Source organism: Eurosta solidaginis, chromosome 4, assembly GCF_040869045.1.
Source record: "Eurosta solidaginis isolate ZX-2024a chromosome 4, ASM4086904v1, whole genome shotgun sequence".
NCBI lineage: Eukaryota > Metazoa > Arthropoda > Insecta > Diptera > Tephritidae > Eurosta > Eurosta solidaginis.
The window spans coordinates 31171047-31183549 of record NC_090322.1 but is presented as its reverse complement, the minus strand read 5'-3'; the positions used below and the strand labels follow the sequence as shown (position 1 = coordinate 31183549).

At 35.6% G+C, this 12503-nt stretch overlaps 1 protein-coding gene and 1 long non-coding RNA gene across 2 annotated transcripts in view; one reads left to right on the top strand and one right to left on the bottom strand.

Annotated features, from left to right (window-relative positions):
• Vsx2 (Visual system homeobox 2) overlaps positions 1 to 12503 on the top strand; it is a 330585-nt gene that overhangs the window by 245363 nt on the left and 72719 nt on the right. The gene's annotated exons all lie outside the window — the stretch shown is intronic.
• Positions 4076 to 8746, bottom strand: LOC137249527 (uncharacterized). The gene is made up of 2 exons (XR_010952404.1): positions 8628 to 8746; positions 4076 to 4414 (listed from the first exon to the last, which is right to left on the bottom strand). It is a non-coding gene; the product is annotated as an uncharacterized lncRNA (long non-coding RNA).

Sequence of the window (12503 nt, the reverse complement as noted above, 5' to 3'; positions counted from 1 at the left end):
CGAACAATCCGTAAGACCCTTAAAAATGTACTTGCTCAGAAGCTAGTACGCAAAACCCATTGTAATCCTTGTTGTTTCATTTATTATTGCAAAGTGCGAAATTAGTGAGCCACGTGCCGGACAAGAGTTACGCTTATGCAGCTCGCACTACAGCGAATGCCACTACCAACCCTCATAGTCAACTTCATAATTATTATCACAATAATTGTCAGATCACAACCGCTAAACGGCTAAATCGTCTTCAACAAGAAAGCGGAAGGGGGGCTCCCTTCGCTGCACTTGTTCTCCGTTCAACCGCTAAGCAGCGTGTGAAAGCCAATGAAAGATAAATTTGCTACAAAGGGTTGATACTCTCTTGACACAGGCACAGCGAGCACGCAGCTCGTTCTATCTCTAGGGATATTTATGAGTGCACGACGGTTGGCGTAGCAATATTTTGGTGAACTCATCAAGATTTATGTGTCTCATATAATTTTGAATTGAATTTTTCTTTCGATCTCTGTCACGTGTTTATGGTCAAATTATTTAATCATATTTGTTGTAATTTGTGCAAATATTTTCAGCAGTGCAATCATTCCGAGTAATAAAAGCTATCAGCTTTGATTAATAGTTTGTGACTTTTCGACGTCCGGTGTGTGCTAGGCAACGTTGCTTTATTCTCCAGGGAGAACTAGAGAAAATTAACTTTACGTAGGTAGGAAATGGGACACCTTCGGTGACACCACCAGCTATTTGTTCCCACGAAAGGCGGCTTGAGAAAAATTTCATATTGGGTTCTACCATCTTTCCTAGAGTACAAACGGACTTCACATTGCATGAATTGCTCTATGGAGCCAATCCCTCTCCCTCCTCTTCCTCAACCTTTTTTGTTTTTCGCCTACTCAGTATACGTTCTCCTCTGTTCTCGAACTCCGATAACGCTATACGTACCGACCGGTAAATTTACAAAACATGACACACAGTGAAACTCTTACTGCAAATTTGTTTGAGAATTGAGCTCATTATTTTTCCATCCAAACAGGTGCTCCAGACTTCGCAATAATTATAATCCACAGCGAAGTTCTTTCCCCCACAATGTATTCTTCGATATTCTTTAGAAACTCACCCAAAGGTGGTCGCACAGCATTTCCTTACCGCTCATATGGAGCCATCTGCAGGCGTCTCCATTCCTAGGGAATGCCTGCATATTGGAACACCTTGCAAAGCGTCGATTACTACTGAGTATAGTTGGAGCTGTAAAAGGGGAAATAAAACTGCGTTAATACCTTCATTTACTGCGGTCAAATGCCTCAGAGGTTCCTTGGGTATATCTCATCAAGCCAAGCGCTTCCATAAAAGAAAGTAAAGTACTACGTGACTAAAACACACAGGATGGCCTTTGGAGTGTAAATCAGTGTTGTATCGCTGGACAAACCGTCTCAGATACGCCTGTGTTTTGAATGCCGGCTGTTCGTGGGGTGCCTTTGACTACAGCCGAAAGCAAGAATCATTGGTGACGGCACTGCGGCATCTCTGAGGTTTGCAGAGTGTGTCATGAGTGGATATGTATGTAATGATATACAAATATTTTGTTGCAATATACCTACGTAGAGATCAAGGAGATCAATTTGATATATAGCTGGTCTTTCAATGCAAATGTAGAAAATTTACAAACCTGCATGTTTTATGCCGACTCCAAATGCCATCAACCAAGGCAGATGAGTTTTGCTGACAAGCTCTTCACGGCAGAAATATACAGGAATGTATTGCCAAACCATCCGCAAGGAGCGATGCCGTTGCAGAATATATTTTTTTTTTAAGTGTTTGTTCTAGGAACTCTGGACAGCTATGCTAACAGATCACCGCGTATGTCGTAGCGGATCTGCATATATGTGCTTAAATATCTCTTCGCTATTCTTCTGGTCTTAGAACCGACCATGTTAAAATCCACCGGGAGGGTACTCAGCTTTCCTAATGACTGCGCAATTAGACGACTAGTCCTCAATCACTATGAATGAATCTGTAGGAGAACGCCATAACAAGTTCGAAAATTATCTTAAGACATTTCTGATAATGCGTTCTAGAAATAGCGTGTGGTCAACTATTCAAAATTAAAAATTCTAAATACATGTTTGCCTACTAAGAGCGGCGGTTTAAAAAACCACTTTCCAACGGATTTCCATGCAATTAAATTGATAGAATCGCCTTTTTTACGACGGCGGCCACCGTGGTGTGATGGTAGCGTGCTCCGCCTACCACACCGTATGCCCTGGGTTCGCACCCCGGGCAAAGCAACATCAAAATTTTAGAAATGAGGTTTTTCAATTAGAAGAACATTTTTCTAAGTGGGGTAGCCCCTCGGCAGTGTTTGGCAAGCGCTCCGAGTGTATCTCTTCCACGAAAAGCTCTCACTGCAGATGCCGTTCGGAGTCGGCATAAAACATGTAGGTCCCGTACGTCCAATTTGTAGGGGAAATCAACAGGAGCACGACGTAAATTGGAAGAGAAGCTCGGCCTTAGATCTCTTCGGAGGTTATCGCGCTTTACATTTATTTTTTATTTATGTAAGATAAAAATGAAGAGCCAGATCGGCCTGGAATCACCTGTGGATTTTTGTTTAACAAAGGCTAGCATTCTCCGATGGATATTTATTGATTTAAGGTCAGCAAAATATAGGATTACGTAGTTTCAGCCTAACGACTTAAGCTTAATTTGGAACAGAGCAGCCATTCCTTTCAAGTGGCGCCTCCAATATCCTAGCTCCACTGAAAAGGTGCCACGATATCTCACCTAATATAATACGACAATACAAAAAATCGCAAATGTTGGTATGTAAACTACCTTGGCTATTCCAATGGAAGAAAGACAGCTCATAGCTTGGATAAAGATCACTTAAAAGTTAATTTGGCAAACGAGTTACGTATTCATGTACGCTTGTGCTCCACCTTTAGCTTTTCAAAAGGGTCAGCATCCAAAAAGTTTAACTAAGGTATTTTTGAGAGGGGTTATACTTAACCGTTCCTACTTTTTGCAACTTAAAATATCTGTCTTTTGGAATGCTCACTTTGCCTTTATTTGACATTTGCCGTAATTGGCCAACGTTATATATCTGAGCGAGAAAAATCAAGATTGGTTTGATATCTGGAACAGGAGGTTATCGCGCCTTACATTTTTTTTCAACTCCTATTGTATGAACTCCATCACTCTGCTATTCAACAGCAGACACTCGGCGCAACTTCTCAAATAAAGAACTAGTCGGGGATAGACTGTAATCCCTCACTGCGGATGTAAATAAGTTTGCTATGATGCTGATTGCTAACGAAAATTCGCATGTCGGCCCTTTAAAGGAGTCCTCAAGTCGAACGGTACAACGAGTTTTTGATCACCTATAAAAAATGTCTGGCTACAGAAAAACGACTTTGTCTGCACTTAGGTACCCACCAAGCATTTTTTGAAATTATTAATCATATTAGAGTCTTTTTCGTGTCTCCAGCATGATCAAAATAAGCATATATGCGCTCATTTTCTGATCAGAAAAGACTCACTCGTCGGGAGAAAATGGTACCGTATGCGCGACTACACTTGGTGAGTCTCTTTTAACCCATATTTCTAATCAGTATTTAAGTCTTTTTCGAGTCATATTTACCATCATTTATGAGTCTTGTGGGAATAATTTTTAAGTGTGTTTTAAAGCTTTTGTGATCAAAAGAAGACTCGAAATCGACTCCCTCCTATGAGTGAAATATGATTTATTGAAAAAGCAACAACAAAATGTAAAGCAGACAAAAATTGTTTACTCAATCATATTTCGATCCCCAATGTGATCAATTTGTGATCGCTTTACATTTTGTTGTTGCTTTTTCAATAAATCATATTTCACTCATAAGAGGGAGTCGATTTCGATTCTTCTTTTGATAGCAGAATTGATTAAACAGTTTTTAGTCGTCAAAAGGAGTCGAAAATGTCTCATTGTGGTGACTTATACTTTAATAAATCTTCCATATGCTATGTGGGTACCCATCATTAACCATAAGTTCCTCCAGTTATTAGAATCTTACACAAGCACTTGCAGACAAAAGTATAAAGACAACAAAACTTTCAAAGCTTTGCTAAGTTTTTATTAATACATAAAGTACAAAAAAAAAGTATAAAATTTCATGTATTAGTAGTAAGTATATATGCTTATATATACATGATTTTAAAATTAATAATAGTTTTTCTTATAGCCACCAGGTGCTGGAAGCGCACGGCTACTGTTATAGTTGACGCGACTATTTGGGTTAGGTACCCTGACTTCGTGGGTTACTTTTTTCTCTACAGTGTGAGAGATGTAAGACTTTGTTTCACGTGTCGACTCCTTGTATGAAACGGTGGTCTTTTGGCTTTGATTGCCATTTCCATTGTAGTAAACCATGCGCTTATTCATTTTTGAAGGCTGCGTAGAGAAAAAAGAAAAAGAAAGGAAACGAGATGTGATTAAATTCTTTGATACGACTAAAAAAAATTAATAAAAAACGCTATTATCTGTATTTAGTTAGCGAGACATGCTCAAATTGCTATATCCAATTGTTTTTGTTATTGATATTAGCGAAAAATTACAAAGTTTACAAACGGCGATGGTTACCTTCATCAACTAGCTTTTCAGGAGCTGAGTATTTAACACGAAATCTCTAACATTCATACTTCATACTAATTAAATACAGATATAATAGTGAACAGAGGAAGCACTGTTAAAAATCCCATGTTGCTAAGCTCTTGAAAGCGCGCCTATAAATATTCCACAGAATTATGATTAAAAACATATAGAATTAATATGCACGTAATTGTGTATGAAGGAATAGCAACAAAGCAATACGTAGAGACCAATTTCAAAGCGAGCAGCGGGGCATTCATATGGCTGAGTTGTTAAAGGCCTGCCCTTGCACTAGTATGAAGTATGTATGTTGGAGATTTCGAGTTCAATACTTAGCTCCCGAGAAGCTAGCTGTTCAGAAACATGTCTGAGTAACCATCGCGTTTGTAAACCTTGTACATTTTCTTAATTTTTTTTAACTTCAGAATCTCCATGATCGCCTGTTTAAATACCTTGTGGAAAGCCGCGGCAGGCGCACAGCTTTTTTTTTAAGGCTTTCTCTATGTTCATAACCACCCTATACAGCGCCGTGGCTACCGATTTCTAAATGTTGTCTGCTGGCTCTTCTACACCATCTTCCGCTGGAAAATGTGCGTCGAGAAGCGCTTCAAGGGATCTTCACTACTACGTTCTCTTTCTTTATAAGTCCCTATACTATATTTCCCCTAGCTAGGATTTTCTTGTAGATAATTATAAATAAATTTTGATTCACATTCGAAGGACACTTAACAATTTACATCTTATATTTGCGACGAAAGTATTGTCGATCAGCGATTGAAAGGATGAGATTGAAAAAAAAAATCATATTGAAAACCACCCTAATGTAGCTTAAGAAATATTATTGCTTTGCTTTCAATTATTTACTTTTTTACTATTTTGGTGTTTTAGAATTTTATGATGAATCGCTTTTCACAAGAAACATTTTCTCAGAAATAAAATAAACATAAAGAACCCAAGAGGCCACTTAAAGTGCCTGAAGATAAACTTTCGTTTATTTATGCATTTTCTGAAGTAGACCGTTTAAGATTTTTGCTTTACTTCCAAAGTATCCCAAAAGGCGGACGCCTTATATCAGTTTTTGTTTCAAAACGCTGCATCTCAGAATGAAGAACACTCTATCTCAGACTTATGTCTATAAACGCCCTATTTCTGCTGGATTAATATATATTTAATTTATGTTATATTGGGCAGAATTCTGCGGTAGAGCGTTTTGAAAAAAAAAATCTTTTACTATTTTTATTTAGACCAATTTGAAACTATATGGTTTGCTGGTCGTACCATAAAGCTCTACCCAGCAAACCAAAAAAAAAACTTTGTTAAAGCCTTTTTGCAAAAGCCTAATTGCAGTTGTTTCTGAAATTATTTTGAAAGCATGTAACTACACGACATAATCGCTAAAGCTGAGATGCAGATGTGTTTATTTGTCATACCAGATGTGTAAGGTTTAGTAAAAAGGCGAAATAGTTGGGGCTTTTGAGGGAAAAGAAATTATTTTTTGAAGCGGTCTAATGTACACATAACATTTTCTGTGTTTGTTTGTAATTGCTTTATAATGTATCATGTTCTGTAATTGCAAGCATAAATTGGTGCTAAGTTATAGTCAAATGAGCTTGAGTCTTCAAATCCAGTTAGTTGTTTATTCTTGTTTATATTATATTTCAAAAAAAGTTGATAAGTACTTTTTAGCCATAATATTTACAGTACACTGGTGACGAAAATAATATAATCAAGCTGTAATGGCTTTCCTTACTTCTACTTCGTCTAAAAATATAGCCCTCTGCGCTTTTAGCGACATCTCAGGGGCTTACGATAACTTGACACATCAAGCTGTCGATCAAGCTATGATTGGCAAGGATATATGTATTCCCAATTATCATTCGCTCGATGCTATCCATGCTAAAGAGAAGAAAAATCAGTCTTGAGCAGGGAGGGACAGCTGAGTCAATTGTGGCCACGAGGAGATGACCTACATGTGGTGTTTTCTTTCCTCTTTTGTCAACCCTAGTCTTAGATGTTGTTTTTGTTGTAGCTGTGCTTCGCCCCATCCAAGGAAACTTGCAGTTTCAACAGGGATGGACTAGAATGAGAGGGGTGTTAGAGGCGTTGGTGCCACATTGCTATTAAAGAGGTGATTGGTGTCATTCTGGTTAGGTGAGAGTGCTAACCCCTAGTCATACATGAACTCCTTCTGTCACTGAAACCCATACAAGGTATGCAGGTGTCTTATATAATATGCATCACAGGGAACGACGAGAAAACAATACCCAATCGCATGCAACAAGCCCTGCGCATCACACAAAGGTGGTGTGATACAAAAGGACTGTGTATCAATTCTAAAAAACTGTCCGTGTGCGTTTGCCTGGAGAAGAAAACTATCCATGACAGAACCATCCCTGCAAGCAAAATACCTAGGGGTTGAACTGAACAGAACCCTCACGTGGAATGCTCATCTAGATGCTACTTTGAATAAAGCGACAACAGCTGTCTTCGCCTATGCATCCTTAGTTGGGCGGCCAAAAAAATGTTTGTAGAAATACATCCTTTGCCTATTGTAATAAACTCAAGCTTCAAAAGAGCGGAAACATGACAGGCCATTTGATTAATAGAAAATGCATACAAAATCCGCCGAAGCCCTACGCTCAGAATCTCACGGAATTTTTAAGTGTCTATTGTGGATAGATCTCTTTGGAAAACATAGAATACATATACTGACGCTGACTCAGAGGGAGATGGCATCTATGGGCCAAACTTCAAGAAATCGCTACCAGTAGGATGTTACTCCACTATTTTTCAGGCAGAAATCCATGCATTAGATAGAAGTATGCGATAGAGAATGTCTACGAAGTGGTTTAACATCGAGGCATATCCTTATTATGTCACATGGCTGACAGTCTTACGTTCCTTGCAGTCTAACACTATTATATCTAAGACAATGGCTGAATTCATTGGAGTCCTAAATGATCTGGGAGCCAAAAAAAGTTTTTTTATAAATATTAGTTCCCAAGCGTCATAGACATGAAGGTAATCAACTGGCAGACCACCTAGACAAGCAGAGTGCTATTGCAGCCTTTTATGGTGCAGATCGCTTCTGTGGACGCACAAAGGCATACATTAGGGACACCATAAGTAACTGGGAAGCAATGCAGTTCAGACTTTACAGGTTTGAATACCCAGTGCAAAGACAGGCACATTTTTTTATATTTCCAGCAATGAGAGTATCAGCCAAACGCGATAAAGCTTTGCTTGATTTAGCCCACACATATATTTTACAAAGCAAAAAACAACAAATGTGAAAACTATTTTTGTCTTAATCCTGCTATCAAAGTCAGGTTAAGCACCCTAATATGAGAAATATATTTATAAATTTCTTACTTCGGAAATTCACAGTAATTTGGAAAGTTCATCTGAAAAAACGGTGTTTTTCTAAATTAATTTGTTTTTACAAACTGGAAAGTTTTTGCCTACGTTAACGGCTTTCTTGAGATACAGATATTCACATGGATTGGCCGAAATAGACACAAAAAAAATATTTACTCACATATATTTAAAAAAAAACTATTATTTTTCTGCGGTCAGCTTAAATTGTTATTATAATTGTTTTAAAGTATATTTCTATATTTATTTCGTAAAAATTAGCAAAATTATATATTTTTCAAAAAATTTCTTAGTAAAAGCTGAAATATTCAAAGCTCAATTTTTTTCAGGACACTTAACATATGTTTTTTTTCGAAATAACAACTCTTAACAGCACAAAATTTTTTAACAAATTTTTTCTAAGTAAAAAAATCATTCTTCAAAATATTAAAGTCAGAAAATTTTTAAAACAAAAAATTTTTTCTAATAAAAAAAATTATAAATCACAATTACTTATTTTATAGTTAAATTATAGTTTGAAATGAATTTTTTATATTTTTTAAACGAAAAAAAAAATTATATATATACATAAGTATCAAATTTTTTTATTTGATTTTCTTAATTGAAATTTTTTTGTACTAATTTTAAATTTAATCTTTACCATCTAGGAAGTCACTCACACTGCTTTTCACTAATAAAAGATAATTTAAACTGTAAAGCTAATTTGCATATTATAGCCTTGCAAGTAATGAATTTACATTGGAACGTTTGAGAGTTTCGAAGCGCGAGAATTTGAGTGAAAATAATCAATGAGAGTGGGAGCGTAATTGTGGAAGCTAGGTCCAGCGTTCCCATATATTTTTTTTCCAAGTCATCAGACGCCGCCCAAAAAATCGTCAAAAATCGTCATATCTATGGCTACAACCAATAACAACCAAAGTTGAGTTAGGACGAATTTGGGTCATTACCAGGGGACGTACGATTGTATTCGCCGGAAACCAAAATGAGATCGCCGGATTTCATTCAACAATATTAACGCTTGTCAGAAAATTGTCTTTGATTTTTATTTTTTGTTGCCACATACAACATATAAAATCGTTTTCAATTCATTTCGTTTTATTTTATAAATGACAAAAACGTCTTAAAAGATAAATTTTGCATTACATACAAAAGGTACTTGTTTTCAGTCATTTTAACAATTATTATTTTTTTTCTTTGAGCTCGAATCGAACCTCCTATAACATTTTAGTTTCTTAGTTATACATTTTCGCGTTCATTTTTTAACATATTTATTTGCGGTCTAATATTATAACAGGAAAAGTTATTCAATTTTAAATAATCTTGGGCTAGCAATATTTCTTTTAATGTATCAGATTCCAGACGGTTTCGGAATTTTGTTTTAAGTTTATTTTAAAAAAAGGTCGTTCTACATTCGCTGAAGAGTGTGGCAAGCACATTAGATCTGCAACGAATGCACATAAATTAAAAAAAGCGTATGTAGAGTCAGCTCTTTTGATATTTTCCAAAAAACTTCTAGAGGAACCTTAGAAATGTCTTCAAAATAGAGGAACTGCGGGATTTTGTGGTATAGCGTGTAGTTTTTGGGTAATTTTGGCCTAACCAAAAGTCCAATTCACCTCTTTTTCATCACATTTTGTTTTGTGAAATATCATCTATAACGTACTTTATCAAAAGTTGTATACCACCAACAGTTTACAATTTATAAGACGAAATTCGGGTGAGCTCGAAATGCCGCTTCCCCAAAAATTGGCGGGTAATGAGGTACGCAAACGTAGGCTAATTTTAATTTACTAAAGAAAATATTAAATAACTTCTTTTAAAATTTACAAATTTTACTAATAAAAGATAAATAGTTTCTCAAAAGATAAAATAAAATACCTCCTTGGCTCGTTGATATTAAAAATGAATAAGTTATTGGAATTGCTTAAAAACTTCAATTTTGGCAAGTCTCGCAAATAAAAGTTTGATTTTTTTTGGGAATGCAGACGTTATGAGCCCAAACCGTATCGCACTGTAAACAAGCACTCCATTCTGATATATTTCTTTCGTCCTTCCATAACTTTTCGCAAAAGGAGCAAATTGCTCCGTCTGGAGGATTTTCAACAAAGTCCCGTTAAAATAAATCTTACATAGCAGGCAACCTTAAATAGTCATTTTTCATAACAGAATCGTCCAAGCGTCATTCTAGTTGAAAATCGTCAAAATGACGACGGCGTCGTCAATCTGTCAACGCTGACTAGGTCAGCGGACTAGTTGAGCGCTTGTCAAATAAATCCCGTTGAAACGTTTAAGACCACGGTTGCCACTTTTGGTCCATTTGGACCAAAACTGGTCCTTTCCAGTCCCATTTGGTCCGCTGGTCCCTTTTTTTTTCCAATTTTGGTCCTTTTTAGGCTGTAATCAAGATTGTTTTCACTGAGGAAAAAATGTTTAACACTACCCACAAAATTTTCCACACATTCATTAACCCTGATATAATTTATAATTTACCTCAAGGGATTTCTTACACAAAAATTGATGCCAACAAAATGTAGCAGAACAATGGCACTTCACCTGGCAGATAGCTTACAAAAGTGTTAGATCTTGACCAAACCAATTTTCGTTAATTGTTGGTGAAACAAGCGGTCAATCAGAAAATCTTGTTTTGGTGGCTAGATATTTCGATCGTTTATCAAAAGCTTTTCGTGATAGACTTTTGTCACTGTTTGAGCTTAAAAAAAGTTCTTACCAATGCACGTACATCGCAAAGTAATTTGACGGAGTTGTCCACTGATGAAGACATTCTTGTATTGAAAACTAAATAAATTAATGAGACTAATTTGTTTTATAGTAAGTGCTCTTACCACTGTTTTATGTTGAAGTTATGCGATATGCCTCAATAGGTAATGAGAGTTTTTAAATTTTTCTCACACAGCACAAAACAAATTGATGAGTTTTAGGAATTCGAAAGCTATTATGTTCTTCACATTGCGATGCGGCTCTATTTTCTATTTTTGTGTCTGGAAGTTAAGAGCATTTCTGCAATACAACCGTCAAATTCAATATCAGTTATAGAATTAAAAGTTTCTATATATTTCCGACCTGCGCTAAAGAGTTCAATCAGAAAAATTTAAGCTGCTGATATTATTCCATCAATATCAGTAATTTTAGGTGCAATATTATATCAAAATATTGGATATTTAAAAATTATCAGTGTACATAATTTAGAATACTAAGTATCTAAACCCAAGAAATATTTTTATTGGAAGTAAGGCAGGAATATTTTATTCCCGTTGGAGAGCAGAGCCCCAGAAACTTTAATCATAACATTGTTAATAATAACTTATTTCTCGTACCTCGTCAAATGGAAATTCGACCATTACTACACAGTTCAAACTTTTAAGACTTTTCAATAGTAAATCTGAGGACTCTGGCTAGAATGTGAGTTTTGAAATGTACATTTTTCTCTAACACAAATTACATGGAAATAATGTACATTGCAAAACCCGCACTTACTGAATCTAGGCCATAGATGAGAAAATTGAAGCATGAGGGTGCACTGGTAAACGGAAGACTAAAGAATTAAATTTAAAAAAAGTGGAGCACCCAGCTATTGAAAACAATTTTTTTACTTTTTGTATGATTTTATAATAAAATTGATACAACCGAGTCCTGGAGAAATTTAGCTTAAAAATAAAATGTTTATGTAAATAAAACAGAACTAGTTTGACTTGCGGCACGGGTTTGGTCTAAGGGTTTTCGTTAAAACAATTATTTATATAAGGCTTTTTGTTAGAATGAAAGTGTGTTTGACTTTGTACTTTACCACAAGCTGAAATCAAAGATTTTCAAAGAATTCGACACATTCGTGAATTGCCGAATTGTTTGTAAGCCAATTAAAACTACAAAAATTTGGTCCTTTTTTCGATGAATTTTGGTCCCAAATGAAAACATGGTATGGCAACCGTGTTTAAGACTTTGGAAGTGTAATTTTAGAGAAATGAGCTAATGAGAGAGTGAGTGGAGTTGTTGAAGTTAGTGTTATAGACGAGTTGAGCGCAATTTAAATAAATCCCGACTTGGAACGATTGAGAGTGTGAAGATGGGGTAATTTGAGTGAAAATAATCAATTAGAGCAGAGCCGGCCAACAAATACTAAAACAATTGCATAAGTATGTGTAAAAATTTAGTTACAACTCCCCACAGTGTGCTAAAAGAAAATGTGGACTGTGAAGCTCGAAATTAAAAAGGACTCTGGTTATTTGATTTCAAGCTAATCCTAACAATATTTACTTATATTCATATAACTAAGAACGCGGAGGTCGAGCTAGCCAGATAAAACTTTTTTATAAAAGAAGGTATGGTGTTTCTTCAGTGCAAAATTTACTTAAAAAACCACTTTTTCATCAAGAAATAACTATAAAACAAAGTAAATGTAAAGATAGAAATATATATTTTCAAAACATAAAGTTATTCAATTAAAAAAAATTTATAAAAATTAATAAAACTAAGTAGAACATATAAAAAGTTGCTTTTA